We start from the raw sequence: 14325 nt of genomic DNA, 5'->3' as shown, positions 1-14325 counted from the left end.
CTGGAGGAGACGTTTGCCAGCTTGCGCAAGGTGGATCTTCGGCTTAATCCCAAGAAGTGCATGTTTGGGGTTCCCTCTGGCAAGCTGCTGGGCTTCTTGGTGTCACACAGAGGGATCGAGGCCAACCCAGAAAAGGTCAAGGCAATAGAGGACATGAGCCTCCCATAGACCCTGAAGGAGATGCAGAAGTTGGCAGGTGTGTAACCTCGCTTGGGCGTTTAATTTCCAAGCTGGGGGAGCGCGCCCTCCCGTTCTTCAAGCTGATGAAAAGGAAGGAGACGTTAAAGTGGAGCCCGGAGGCGGACGCAGCCTTTCAAGACCTCAAGAGATATTTGACCAGCCCACCAGTGATGGTGGCACCGCGCCCTCTCGAGCCCTTGGTGCTCTATCTGGCAGCCACCCCTCACTCAGCTAGCGCCGCCCTGGTGGCACTGAGGAAGGAACAACCGTCCAAGAAACTTCAGGAGGATGCACAACCATCGAGCAAGACACAGCACCCTCAAGACGATGTGTTTGGGGCCTCGATCGACCCGGTGGTCGACATTCCTCCCGAAGCCACGATCGACCCCACAGCCACCGAGGCTCCCAAGGGTAGACCTCGCAAAGCCATGGAAGACCCGTGCCCTCACTAAGAACAAGATTTTGCTAATGCCTCCCCCTCGTCGAGAACCCTGTCTACTTCGTCGGCACAGTACTGAGGGAGGCCCGGGCGTGCTACCCCATGCCTCAGAAACTCCTGCTCGTGCTCCTGGTTGCCTCCCGAAAACTGCGCCACTACTTTCAAGGCCACCCCATCAAGGTTGTTTCGGTGTACCCGCTGGAGAGGGTGCTCCGGAGCCTGAATGCCACCGGGCGAGTTGCTAAATGGAACATCGAGCTTCAGGTGTTCAATCTCGAGTTCAGCACCACTAGGGTCATCAAGGGTGCGGCTGAGGGAGTCCTGGATTAGGGGGTCCTCGGACAGCCGGACTATATGTGTATGTCGGACTATTGGACTACAAAGATACAAAATTGAAGACTTCGTCCCGTGTTCGGGTGGGACTCTCCTTTGCATGGAAGGCAAGCTTGGCGATTCGGATATATAGATTTCCTTCTCTGTAACCGGCTCTGTGTAACCCTAGCCCCCTCCAGTGTTTATATAAACTGGAGGGTTTAGTCCGTAGGACAACAACAATCATACCATAGGCTAGCTTCTAGGGTTTAGCCTCTACGATCTCGTGGTAGATCAACTCTTGTAATACTCATATCATCAAGATCAATCAAGCAGGAAGTAGGGTATTACCTCCATAGAGAGGGCCCGAACCTGGGTAAACATTGTGTCCCCCGCCTCCTGTTACCATTAGCCTTAGACGCACAGTTCGGGTCCCCCTACCCGAGATCTGCCAGTTTTGACACCGACATTGGTGCTTTCATTGAGAGTTCCATTGTGTCGTCACGGTAAGGCTTGATGGCTCCTTCAATCATCCATAACGATGCGATCCAGGGTGAGGTTTTCCTCCCCGGACAGATCTTCGTATTCGGCGGCTTCGCACTGCGGGCCAACTCACTTGGCCATCTGGAGCAGATCAATAGCTACGCCCCTGGTCATGAGGTTAGGTTTGGAAGCCTGAACTACACTGCCGACATCTGTGGGGACTTGATCTTCGACAGATTCAAGCCCATGTCAGGTGTGTCATACAGTCACGATGGGCATGACTTTGATCTGTCATTGGAGGGTGTTCAGGAGAACGCACCTACAGCTACGCTGGCCTTAGATCTGGAGCAGATTGTGCCGTCCGAGGACGGGTGGATAGACCCCGCCACGGAGGCCGCACACTCATCAGCGGTAGAGCCGAACACAGACTTCGCCTCCAATGAGGTATGCGTCATCGGACCCTCAGACTCGTCTCCGGCCATAGGCTCCAAACCGCGCACATCCGTGCCTGTCGAACCTGATTGTGCACCGATCATGGAATTCACCTCCGCGGATATCTTCCAGCACTCGCCCTTGGGTGACGTGCTAAATTCATTCAAATCCCTCTCCCTGTCAAGAGACTCCTGGCCGAACTATGTCCGGCTTGAGTGGGAAGTGGATGATGAAGAAATTCGTTACCCACCCACCACCCACTTGATAGTCACTGTCGACGACTTAACCGACATGCTTGATTTTGACTCTGAGACATCGACAGTATGGACGACGATGCCGGAGAAGAACAGGAACCACCGCCCACAGGGCGCTCGACAGCCACCTCATCATATGATTTATATATATGGTGGACACACCCAAAGAAAGCAATGGCAACGAGGCAACGGAGGATAACCCCCTGGAGAAGCAATCTAAGCGTCGGCATCAGCGGCGCCGCTCTAAACCCCGCCATAGCAAGAATAGTGATACCAACACAAGAGATGATAGCAATCCGGACGATGCCGAAGACGAAAACAATCCCGCCCAGCCAAGCTCTTGGAGCAAGCCGGACGGGAGGATGGGCAAGCTAACCCTAATAAATAGGCAATAGATGGATACTCGAAGGATGACAATTACATGCCTCTCTCCAAAGATGAGGTGAGCCTCGGCAACGAAGAATTTATCGTGCCAGAGGATCCCGTCGAGCAGGAGCACTTCAAGCGCCGGCTTATAGCCACTGCAAAAAGCCTGATGAAGAAACGGCAGCAGCTTCAAGCTGATCAAGATCTGCTAACCGACAGATGGACTGAAGTCTTGGCAGCCGAGGAATACGGACTCGAGCGCCCAACCAAAAGTTACCCGAAGGGCAGGTCGTTACCTCAATTCAAGGAAGAGGCACTAGAGCCTACACTACCAGCGCAGGATGCAGCTGACCGGCCACCTCGTGTCCGACACCAAGCGGCGTATCAGCCCGAACACCAGCCCACACCCGTCACCAAACAAATAAAAACACGAAGGCCCAGGGCTACACATATGACATGTGAGACAAACTGGAAAACAAAGCAGGACAGTCAAGATCGATCTACGGATCAAGGGGGCGCGCCCCAATGCATGACAATGATCGCCACGCCAGATACACTAAATACACATCCAGCCGGGCTGAACACAACAGACCAGACTCATTTGAGCTACGTCGTGATATAGCCCGGCATAGAGGCGCCGCACACCCCCTATGCTTCACTGACGAAGTAATGGAGCATGAATTCCCAGAAGGGTTTAAGCCCATGAATATCGAGCCCTACGATGGAACTACAGATCTCGCGGTATGGATAGAAGATTTTCTTCTCCACATTCAGAGGGCCCGCGGTGATGATCTGCATGCCATCAAGTACCTCCCACTAAAACTCAAAGGACCAGCTTGGCATTGGTTGAATAGTTTGCCAACAAACTCTATTGGAAGTTGGGAGAACCTGGAAGACGCATTCCTGGATAACTTCCAGGGCACTTATGTGCAGCCTCCGGATGCTGATGATTTAAGTCATATAACCTAATAGCCCAGAGAGTTAGCCAGGAAATTCTGGACTCGGGTCCTAACTAAAAAGAACCAAATTGTCGATTGTCCTGATGCCGAAGCCCTAGCGGCCTTTAAGCATCACATCCACGACGAATGGCTTTCCCGACACCTCGGCCAAGAGAAGCCAAAATCTATGGCAGCCCTCACAACACTCATGACCCGATTTTGCGCGGGCAAAGATAGCTAGTTGGCTCGTAACAACAGCACCTGAAGCAAACCAGGGGCTTCTGAAGCAAGAAGCAACAGCAAGCCCTAACGCAGCAAACATAAGCGGTGGAATAATGGCGACAACGCCGAAGACGCGGCCGTCAACACCGGATTCAGTGGCTCCAAGCCTGGTCAAGGGAAGAAGCCATTTAAAAGAAACAGACCGGGCGAGTCCAATCTGGACCGTATACTCGACCGTCCATGCCAAATTCATGGCACCCAAGGAACACCAGCCAATCATACTAATAGAGAATGCTGGATCTTCAAACAAGCCGGCAGGTTAGGTGCCAAAGACAAGGAGAAGGGGTCCCAAAGCAAGGACAATGACGAGGAGCCCCGGCCACCGAACACAGGAGGACAAAAGAAACTTCCATCGCAAATCAAAACAGTGAACATGATAAACGCCACCCATATTCCCAAACGGGAGCGGATGTGCACTCTCAGGGATGGCGACGCAACTGAGCCAGTCGCCCCAAAATATAACCTATGGTCATCTGGCCCGATCACCTTTGACCATAAGGATCGCCCGGTCAATACCAGTCAAGACAGTTCAACTGCACTAATCCTGGACCCAATAATTGATGGATTCCACCTCACAAGAGTCCTTATGGACGAAGGCAGCAGTCTGAACCTGCTGTATCAGGACACAGTGCGTAAGATGGGTATCGATCCATCAATGATCAAACCCACTAAAACCACCTTTAAGGGTGTTATACCAGGCGTGGAGGCATGTTGTATAGGCTCCATCACTCTGGAGGTAGTCTTTGGACCACCAAATAATTACCGCACCGAAGAGTTAATCTTCGACATCGTCCCTTTTCGTAGTAACTATCACGCATTGCTCGGACGAACCGCGTTTGCTCGATTCAACGCGGTGCCACATTATGCCTAGCTAAAGCTCAAGATGCCCGGTCCGCACAGCATCATAACAGTTCATGGTAGGGGCGAACGCTCCCTCTGTGCCAAAGAGCACACCGTCACCCTTATAGTAGAAGCAACGAGGGGCACCTTTCGATCGAACCCTGAGTCGACGCCCAAGCTTTCACACACCATTAAAGGAGTCCGAACTACTTCACGGCGGGATAGCCCGGCTCATCAGGAGCACAATTAAAACACTCCGGCAGTAAACGGAGGCAAAGCTAGGATAGGCCACACACTGCGGCTTAACCGCTCCGTGGCACACAAAAATTTTGCATTTTCTTTGCAGGTCCACTTTTGAAGGCTATCACTGGCGACATGGTGACCAGACCTACGAAAGGACGAACATACCAAGGAAGGAAATAGCTCGATTGCGTACGGGAATCATTAGATATTCCCCTTGACGATCACCCGATTATTACCCGGATCCGCACACGGCTTCCCTCCCCCGGTCACAGCAGGTTCCGAAGTCATATTTCCTTTTATCACACTATTTGTACTCGTACGCTTTGACATATTACTCAATTGCAATATGTGGCTTTATATGATGTTTACTTGCTGCTCTTTCTTATTGATATCCTTTTTCAAATGGCATTTGTATGCTACGTCATGCCTTAATACGCCAGGGGCCTCGTTGTACCCATAATACGGCAATAAAGTCCGAACACCCTCACGGTCGTTCGGCACCCCGAACTTATAGCATTATATTCATTAGCTCCGAATCATGTCTTGGGTCAATAGTTGGGTTTGCCCGACTCCCATGTTTTGCCGCCTTACGTTCCGCTATATCAGCTAAGGTGGCACAGGGAGAACTACTGCGATTGTGTCCCGGTTCTTCCAGACGAGCGCCTCAGTAGAGAAAGCCAAAAAATGACTGTCATGATACGGCGAGAGCTGGTTAGCTGTTTGAGAGGTTCTAAAATCTTTAAGGATTTCTTCCGCATAATGCGATAACTAATGCAGCATGCGAGGGATCGGTTTTTCTCCTGATTAGGTGCTTATAGAGCCCCTAGTGCAGTCTTCCAAACACCAGGGGTTGCGCCTACCTTCCTTTTATCAAACTCCTATGGCTAAGTGAGAGTGATAAAGCCCTATAGTCCGATTGCCTGGTTCGTTGCGCTGAACATCTCCTTCAAGGACCCACAACTGGGGTAAAGAGTGCTCAGATTTATCCCGAACACCCCCGTACTTCCTATGGGGGCAGAAGCCGATGACTGACCAACTCTCAGGATTAACATATGAAACGGCCGCACGGGAGGAAAACATTTCAAATAATAGGCAGTAAATAATAGAAATGACCTTGTTTAACATTACATAGGACAACATGAATGTATTCATGGGAAGATAATGTCCTTGGCGCATTGTTCCGCCACAAGGCGGGATCCTTTCAGGACACTATCATAATACAACTCGGGCTTGCGGTGCTCCTTCCCCTCCGACGGTCCTTCGGTCATCAGCTTTTCAGCACCCATCTTCTCCCAGTGCACCTTCGCGCGGGCGAAGGCCATTCGTGCACCCTCCATACAGACCGACCGCTTGATGACTTCAAGTCGAGGGCAGGCACTCACAAGCCGCTTTACGAGCCCGAAGTAACTGCTGAGAATCGGCTCGGCAGGCCATAGCTGGATAATTAAATCCTTCATGGCTAGTTCAGCCGCCTTATGCAGTTCAATTAGCTACTTCAGCTGATCGGCAAAGGGCACTGGATACACCAGCACAAGATACTGCGACTAGAAGAGCTTCTCCGCAGTGTTGCTTTCTTCGGCTCGATAGAATTGTGCGGCATCAGATAATGCTGCGTGGCAGCTCCGCAAACACCCCTGGAGAAATCCGAATTCAAGTTAGCAACGTGATTTTCTCCCCAAATACTTGCTTTGCGTAGCAAAAGCCTTACCCGTCGTGATCTTCCTCGCCTCTTGGATTTCCTGCAGGGCGCCTTGGGCTTCCCCCTGGGCATCGCGTGTGGCTTGGTGAGCCTTGGTGAGTTCGGATTCTTTCTCCATTAAACTCTGCTCCAAGGTCTCACATTTCTTCACGACCTCTTGAAGCTCTCGCTCAGCTTCCATAACCCTGGCCTCGTGCTTTTCGCGAAGAGCCTGCTCTGTGGCTGCCTTCTTCTCGGCTTCGGCCACAGCCTTCTTAAGAGCCTCAACTTCGGTCGTCACCCCTAGAGCACACCATAAAAATATTTTCTTTATACTAAATTATTCATTCACGCTGACTGCGAACAAGGTTTTTTCATACCTTGATTATCCTCCAACTGCTTCTTCACTTGGCCGATTTCTTTTTCGGCCCGCTCCAGACTATGCTTCAGTCCGGAGACTTCCGCAGTGTGAGAGGCGGCAGTCGCTACTAATGCCTGCTTATCAAAACAAGAGGAAGAGAGGCCATAAGGTGAGTCTCCTGTGAACATATATTTGATCCTCCATATGGTTCTTTCTTTCGCCGAACAGCGTATCAGGGGCTACTACCTATACTACAACACTCTTTGAAACCTCACAAAACATACCTCAAAGCCAGTTATAAGGCTGACGCAATCTTCATTCAGCCCACTCTTAGCGGACTGAATCTTCTGAATCACCGCACCCATAAGGGCACGGTGTTCCTCAATGATGGAGGCGCTTTTTAGCACCGCCGATAAAGTATCCGGCACCTCTGGTTGGATAGAGGTTACCGGTGGAATAGGCGCACCCCCTCCAGCCGAGGGAGGCCGCCTGCTTGATTCCGGTACCGTATCAGTCTCCAGGATTGTGTCCGGTGGGGGCCGAATTTGAGATAGCCCCCGCTGTCAATGTCCATAGGAGCCTTTTCTCCCGTGTGTTCGGCCACCAAAGTTTGACCCCCAGGCGCTGCCTTGACAGTCTTTTCGCCCCCTCCTGGCCTAGGTCCCTTTGGGATGATGCCTCAGTATCACTCACGTGTTTTGGGGATGGGGCCTTTGGGGGCGTCCCACTGTCCATAGCATCCGAGCTGAGTACATCCTCCAATGAGGATTGTTCGGTGCGGGACCTTGCCGGACTATAAACCGAAGAGGGCATGGCTCAATGACTAAATGCCATACAATAGTGAGTATGGATGTGTAACGTGTTCAGGTTTTATATACTCATGATCTCACCAGGGGCCGGGCCCTGGGATCCCACTCCGGGCTGCTGTCGGTAGCGGCGACGGACTCCTCCGGAAAGGCGATTTTTTTCCTTCTTAGGCGACTCGGCCTCCAAGGATGTGGGGGCCATCCTTTTCTTTCTTCCCCTCACTGGGGATTGGTTTTCCTCATCTTCTTCGTCCTCTTCGGAAGAAGAGTGGGCCTTGGAGTCTTTGGATTTTTTGTTCGAAGTGCCGCGGCGACGAAGGCCTCCCCTAGTCTCTTTGGCCTCCTTCTCGGCCTTCTTCTTCGGCGCCTTGTAAGGCACCGGGACCAGCATCTTCGTCATAAGTGGGCCGGCCGGTTCTTCTGGCAGTGGGGCCGGACAGTAGATCCGCCCCGCCTTCTTCGTCCAGCCCTGGGAGAGTGGTGGAAAACACATTAAGCGTTTCCCTTAGATTATGCAAATAAAATGTATGACTTGCCAACATACAGTGACTACCGAACTTGCAGGACGGGACAATTGATACCCGCGGTCCTCGGCTGAGTCCGGCCACGATTTGCCGGACTTGAAGAGCACCTTCCAGATGTCTTTGTGTGAGGAGTCAAAAAGCTCTAGCAGGGTCTGGTGCTTGGTCGAATTCCCATAAATTGCAGGCCCTGTGTTTACAAGGAAGAATCCGGCGAACTAACTTCACCTGGACTACATTGACAAGTTTGATAATCTTGTCTTCCATATCCTTGACGCGCGTCTGGAGCACCGATAACTCATCAGGTGAAGACCAGTTCAGGCCCTTCTTGGGCCAGAACGTAAGCCGCAGGGGAGCTCCAGATGAGAATTCGGGAGCGGCGGCCCATTCCATGTCGCGCGGCTTAGTGATGTAGAACCACTGTTGTTGCCATTCCTTGACGGAATCATTGAAAGTACCTGATGGCCATGTGACATTGGGCATCTTGCTCACCATGGCACCTCCGCACTCAGCGTGCTTGCCGCTCACTACCTTGGGCTTCACATTAAAAATCTTCAGCCATAAGCCGTAGTGTGGTGAGATGTGGAAAAAGGCCTCGCGCACGACGATGAATGTTGAGATGTTGAGGAAGGAATTGAGGGATAGATCATGAAAATCGATCCCGTAGTAATACATGATGCTGCAAACGAATGGGTGGAGGGGAAATCCTAGCCCGCAGACAAAATGAGGGAGGAACATGACCCTCTCGTGGGGTTCCGGGGTGGGGATGATCTGTCCGCCGTCGTGAGATGATGGCTAGTTTTCTTGGCTAGATACCCGGCCTCCCGAAGCTTTTTGATATCCTTCTCCTGGATGGTAGAGGCCATCCACTTGCCTCCTGCTCCGGATCCAGACATTTTCGGAGGGCCTTTATGAGCGGAGAAGACGAACGCTTGGGCGATGGAGCTCGAGTGGGAGAGAATGGATGAGAAGAGGAAGGAGAAGGCGTGGGTGAAAAAGGAGGAGTCCTTATCTCCTTATAAAGGCAGCAGGGATCCTGTGCCTCCCCACTTGCCCTGTAAACTCGCTTATTCCCTAAGCACCGTGTTGATGGCACGGTTGGATTACCCACACCCGTATTGATGAGAATCCCGCGATAAGAGGACACGATCTCTGCTTCGACAAGACGTGCCAATAAAACCGCCTTGCAATACGTGTAGTAGCCGGTTGAGAAAAATGGTTCGCATAATGACCATGCCGCGGTGTGATGACACGCTAAGAAAAATTGTCAGCAGATTAGATTCGTGAAAAATTGTGCTCTCTACTGTGGTATGTGGAATTTGTTTTGCAGAGCCGGACACGATTCATGTGTTCAAAATCTACCATGGAGTATTCGGAGAAGGAACCCGCCTTGCAATGCCAAAGACAATCTGCGCGCTGGACTCATTGTCATTGAAGCCTGGTTCAGGGGCTACTAAGGGAGTCCTGGATTAGGGGGTCATCGGACAGCTGGACTATATGTGTATGCCGGACTGTTCGACTATGAAGATACAAGATTGAAGACTTCGTTCCATGTCCGGGTGGGACTCTCCTTTGCGTGGAAGGCAAGCTTGGCGATTCGGATATATAGATTTCCTTCTCTGTAACTGACTCTGTGTAACCCTAGCCCCCTCCAGTGTCTATATAAACCAGAGGGTTTAGTCCATAGGACAATAACAATCATACCATAGGCTAGCTTCTAGGGTTTAGCCTCTACGATCTCATGGTAGATCAACTCTTGTAATACTCATATCATCAAGATCAATCAAGCAGGAAGTAGGGTATTACCTCCATAGAGAGGGCCCGAACCTGGGTAAACATTGTGTCCCCCGCCTCCTGTTACCATTAGCCTTAGATGCACAGTTCGGGACCCCCTACCCGAGATCCGTCGGATTTGACACCGACAGCGGCCCTCACGGATTTTGTGGCCGAGTGGACTGACACTCCCAACCATGGAGTAAGCAAGGACCGCTCCCTCCTGCCAGGGGACGAGGAACCGGACGGATGGATCATTTACTTTGATGGGGCATTTGTGCAACAAGGCGCAGGAGCAGGGGCCGTCCTCATCTCACCCACCAAGGACAAGCTCCACTATGCAGTGCAGCTCTGCTTCCAGCAGGGAGAGAAGGTCTCCAACAACATTGCAGAATTCGAAGGCCTGCTTGCCGGACTCAGGGACGCGGCCGCACTGGGGGTGAAGCGCCTCACCATCTAGGGCGACTCGCAGCTCCTCGTTAACTTCTCCAACAAGGAGTACACGCCTAAGGACGAGCACATGGAGGTGTACCTAGAAGAGGTGCGCAAGATAGAGAAGCGGTTCATGGGCGTGGAGCTGCAGCACGTGCCACTCGGAACGAACAAGGAAGCAGACGACATCGCCAAGAGAGCCTCCCACAGGCTCCCTCAGGAGCTGGGGGTGTTTGAGGAGCGGCTCTTCAAGCCGTCTACGGCTCCCCACGCCACGACTCCAGCACTGCCTCAGGAGGACTTGCCTCAGGCACCTGAGACGGGCGCCCCAGCCTGTGGCCACCCCTCGGGGGCCTGCCTGCTGCTTGCGCTCGAGCCTCAGGAGGGGTGCTGGACTGAAGAGTTCAAGGCAAACATGTTTCAAGGGACCCTTCCAGAGAAGGAGGAGCAAGCCGAGCGCATGGCACGTCAAGCCACCGCATACTGCATCCAGGATGGTGAGTTATATCGCAAGAGGCCCAATGATGTTTAATTATGGTGCATCTCCAGGGAACATGGGCTTGAGCTGGTAGCGGACATACATGGTGGGGATTGCGGGCATCATTCTTCATCACGCACTCTGGTGGGCAAGGCGTTCCGCAGCGGCTTCTACTGGCCTACCGCGCTCAACGACGCCGCAGAGCTGGTGCGCTCCTGCGAAGCATTCCAGTTCCACGCCAAGCAAATCCACCAGCCTGCGCAGGGCCTCCAGACGATCCCGCTCACATGGCCATTCATGGTCTAGGGGCTGGACATCTTGGGGCAGTTCCCTTGAGTGCCAGGGGGCTACCGGTACCTCTACTTCGCCATCGACAAGTTCACCAAGTGGGTGGAGGTAGAAGTTGTGCGCACCATCCCAGCTGGATCAGCCGTCAAGTTCATCAAGGGAATCGTGAGCCGATTTGGGGTCCCTAACCGCATCATCACCGACAACGGCTCGCAGTTCACCAGCAACCTTTTCAAAACATATTGTGCTAACCTTGGGGTGCAGATATGCTACGCCTCAGTGGTGCACCCACGGAGCAATGGCCAGGCCGAGCGGGCCAATGCAGAAGTCCTAAGGGGCCTCAAGACTAGGACCTTCAAGAAGAAGCTCAAGGCCTGCGACAGGGGCTGGCTCGACGACCTGCAGTCTGTGTTGTGGTCCATCCGCACCACCGCGACCAAGCCAACGGGAGAGACGCCGTTCTTCCTTGTCTACGGAGCAGAAGCGGTTCTCCCTCACGAGGTCAAGCATCGCTCCACATGGGTCCTGGCATTCTACGAGGTGCACCAGGACACCACGTGGGGGGTGGATCTCGTGTTGGGGGAGGAACGCCACTGTCAAGCCTCACTCCGGGCGGCGAGGTACCAGCAGGCGCTGCGGTGGTACCACTGCCACAGCGTCCACTCCAGGACGTTAGAGGTGGGCGACCTCGTCCTGAGGCGGGTGCTCTCTAGGAAGGGGCTGCACAAGCTCTCTCCCATGTGGGAGGGCCAGTTTAGGATTGCCCGTGTCTCCAGGCCTGGCGCCACGCGCCTGGAGACACAGGACGGGGGCCCCATCCAGAACACCTGGAACATCCAGCACCTTCGGAAATTCTACCCCTAAAAAAAGCTCCTGCATGTGAAGCAAGGCTCCGGCCTATGAAGGTATCCGCTTGTGACACTCTCACATAATAATGAGTGGGGATGTACACGCCCCGGCGTCTCCTGAGAGTCGCCTTGGGGGCTCCATCCCACGTCTTAGTGGCAGCACTTAGCTCTGCGCTGGTGAGAAGACTAGATTAGGTGCCAGACGCGGTTGTTCATTTGCTTTCCGAAGTTGCTTGCTGTTTTTTAGTGACCTTTCAATGGATTTGGTATTTTCGAATCCTGGCTCCTCGAGTTGTTTCCTTCTCCTAAGCCATTTTTGGCCTGAGGGCATGAGAGATGTGGCAGTCGCCCGTCACTTCCTCTCACACGCCTCACGCGTGGGGCTAGGTAGGTATGTGCGCCTTGGGCCTGCCCTCGCGCGCACGCACCATGCCGAACCCTGGTGCTTCGGCTTCATCCTTGCGAGGATCCCTCAATCAAGCTCACGGGCACCAGCACCCCTCATATCCGTGCCCCCTGGGAAGCGCGACAGGGTGCATCAAGTCCGAGCTAATCTACAGCAGGGGGCTCACATAAGGAGTGAGCCGCTTGTCAGTTTTTTCTCTTCTTTTGAAAGCAGCCCTACAGCGGCTCCGCGGCAGCTCCTGACACCCCGCGTCTCCCCGGAAAGGGGGCCCCATCATGTACCTGAGGCCAGGTCTTCCCTAGGCGGAAAACTACTACGCATATACCAAGCTAAGTTCTCCTATTCTAACTTACCCAGATCACAAACGTTACAACACAGCATCAAGATAGCAAGCATATCATAAAAGGCATAATTGCCATAGTTCATTACATGCCCCCGCGGGGTACACCATCTTTTTTTGAATTACAGGAGAAAGGAAAGGCTAAACAAAGAGGACCCGAAGGCATACAAACCCCGCACCAGCACTGCATCCTCAAGAAACGCCTCAAGGTGTTGGTCTTGAGTCCAAGTTCGCCGGCCCCCAGCCTCACATCAGGCTCCTCTCCAGCTTCACTGGAGCGCCACAGTGGGACGAACCACCGATGTCCTTGACCCGGGTACGATGGCGCGGGGGGCGGTCGCAGCCACCACTGCTCGAGCTCTCATCTGAGGAGGAGCTTCCGTCGCAGGAGGAGGAGCGCGCGCCACCAAAACCAAGCTCACCCTCGCCACCTTCGTCATCGCTGCCACCCTCCGGGTAGCACCCCACGCGGCGGCCGTCCTCCCTGAACACCCTCACGTAGAGGGTCGCCGGGCCGTCGTACTTGAAGTGAAGGGCGCACCTTCCGCCCAGGCCTCGCGCGCGGCCAAACGTCTGCCAGCCACAGGTCAGGACCATTCTGCCGGAGGCGGCGACCTCAGCCCCGACCCACGAAGCTCTGCTGCAGCACCCGTCAGCCTGCAGCCAGAGGCTATTGAGCCCCGAATAAGGAAGCTCACCGGAAAAGAAACGTGGAAGTTGGAGCGAGATGATGGTCAGGCTCTCCGACCACACCACGAACTCAGGGAGCACGTCCAGCGAGGAGAAGCACGGCCGAGGCGGGCGCACGATCATTGTGCGCCTCCCTTCGTCATGGGGCTACTCCGAAGCCGATGGCCACCGCCGCGAGAAGAGGTGCCATCGCGGGCACCAAGAGCAACGCCGTCTCTAGGGGTGCGCGCCTGCGCCCCCCAGAGGCCGTCGCAGGAGCCGTGGGGTGCTTGCGGGGACGACTGTGACCTCTCTTGGGAGGCGGAGAGGCTGACCCCTCCTTGGAAGCCCTCCCCTTCTCGGCTGCTGAAAACCTCCTCGGCGACGCCATGGGAGTGAGGTGAAGAAGAGAAGAAGCAGGCGAAAGAAAGACAAAGGAGAGATGGGCGAGGGGCTCTGCCCATCCCTCGCATTTATAGACAAGGGAGGCCAACCGCCGGCCTCCACGACCTCGCGCCATCATGATCTTCTGCATGCCACATCATCCCATCAAGTCGAACAGTTGCCGAGGCAGCATGGGGAAGCGGAGTTGCCCATGTCCCATCAATCGCCACACGTCATCAAGGCCGCGGGCGGTTAGGGCCCGCGGTGCTCCACACTTGCCCTTTGAAATCGGCACACAGGCGCCAGGATTTATCCTTCTTAGGTACCATGACCAGGTTTGCTATCCAGTCCGGATGTTTGATCTCCCTGATGAACCCGACTTCCAGTAACTTGGCTAGATCCTCCCCCATGGCTTGTCGTTTGGGTTTGGAGAATCGATGAAGAGTTTGTTTGACTGGTTTGTATCCTTTCAATATATTGAGACTATGTTCGGCCAGTCTTCGTGGGATACCTGGCATATGGAAGGATGCCAGGCAAAAATGTCCTAGTTCTCACGTAAGAATGCGCGTAAT

The sequence above is a fragment of the Triticum dicoccoides genome, chromosome 3B (genome assembly GCF_002162155.2).
Source record: "Triticum dicoccoides isolate Atlit2015 ecotype Zavitan chromosome 3B, WEW_v2.0, whole genome shotgun sequence".
Taxonomy (NCBI): Eukaryota; Viridiplantae; Streptophyta; class Magnoliopsida; order Poales; family Poaceae; genus Triticum; species Triticum dicoccoides.
The sequence above is the reverse complement of the archived record's forward strand: the minus strand, read 5'-3'. Positions refer to the sequence as shown.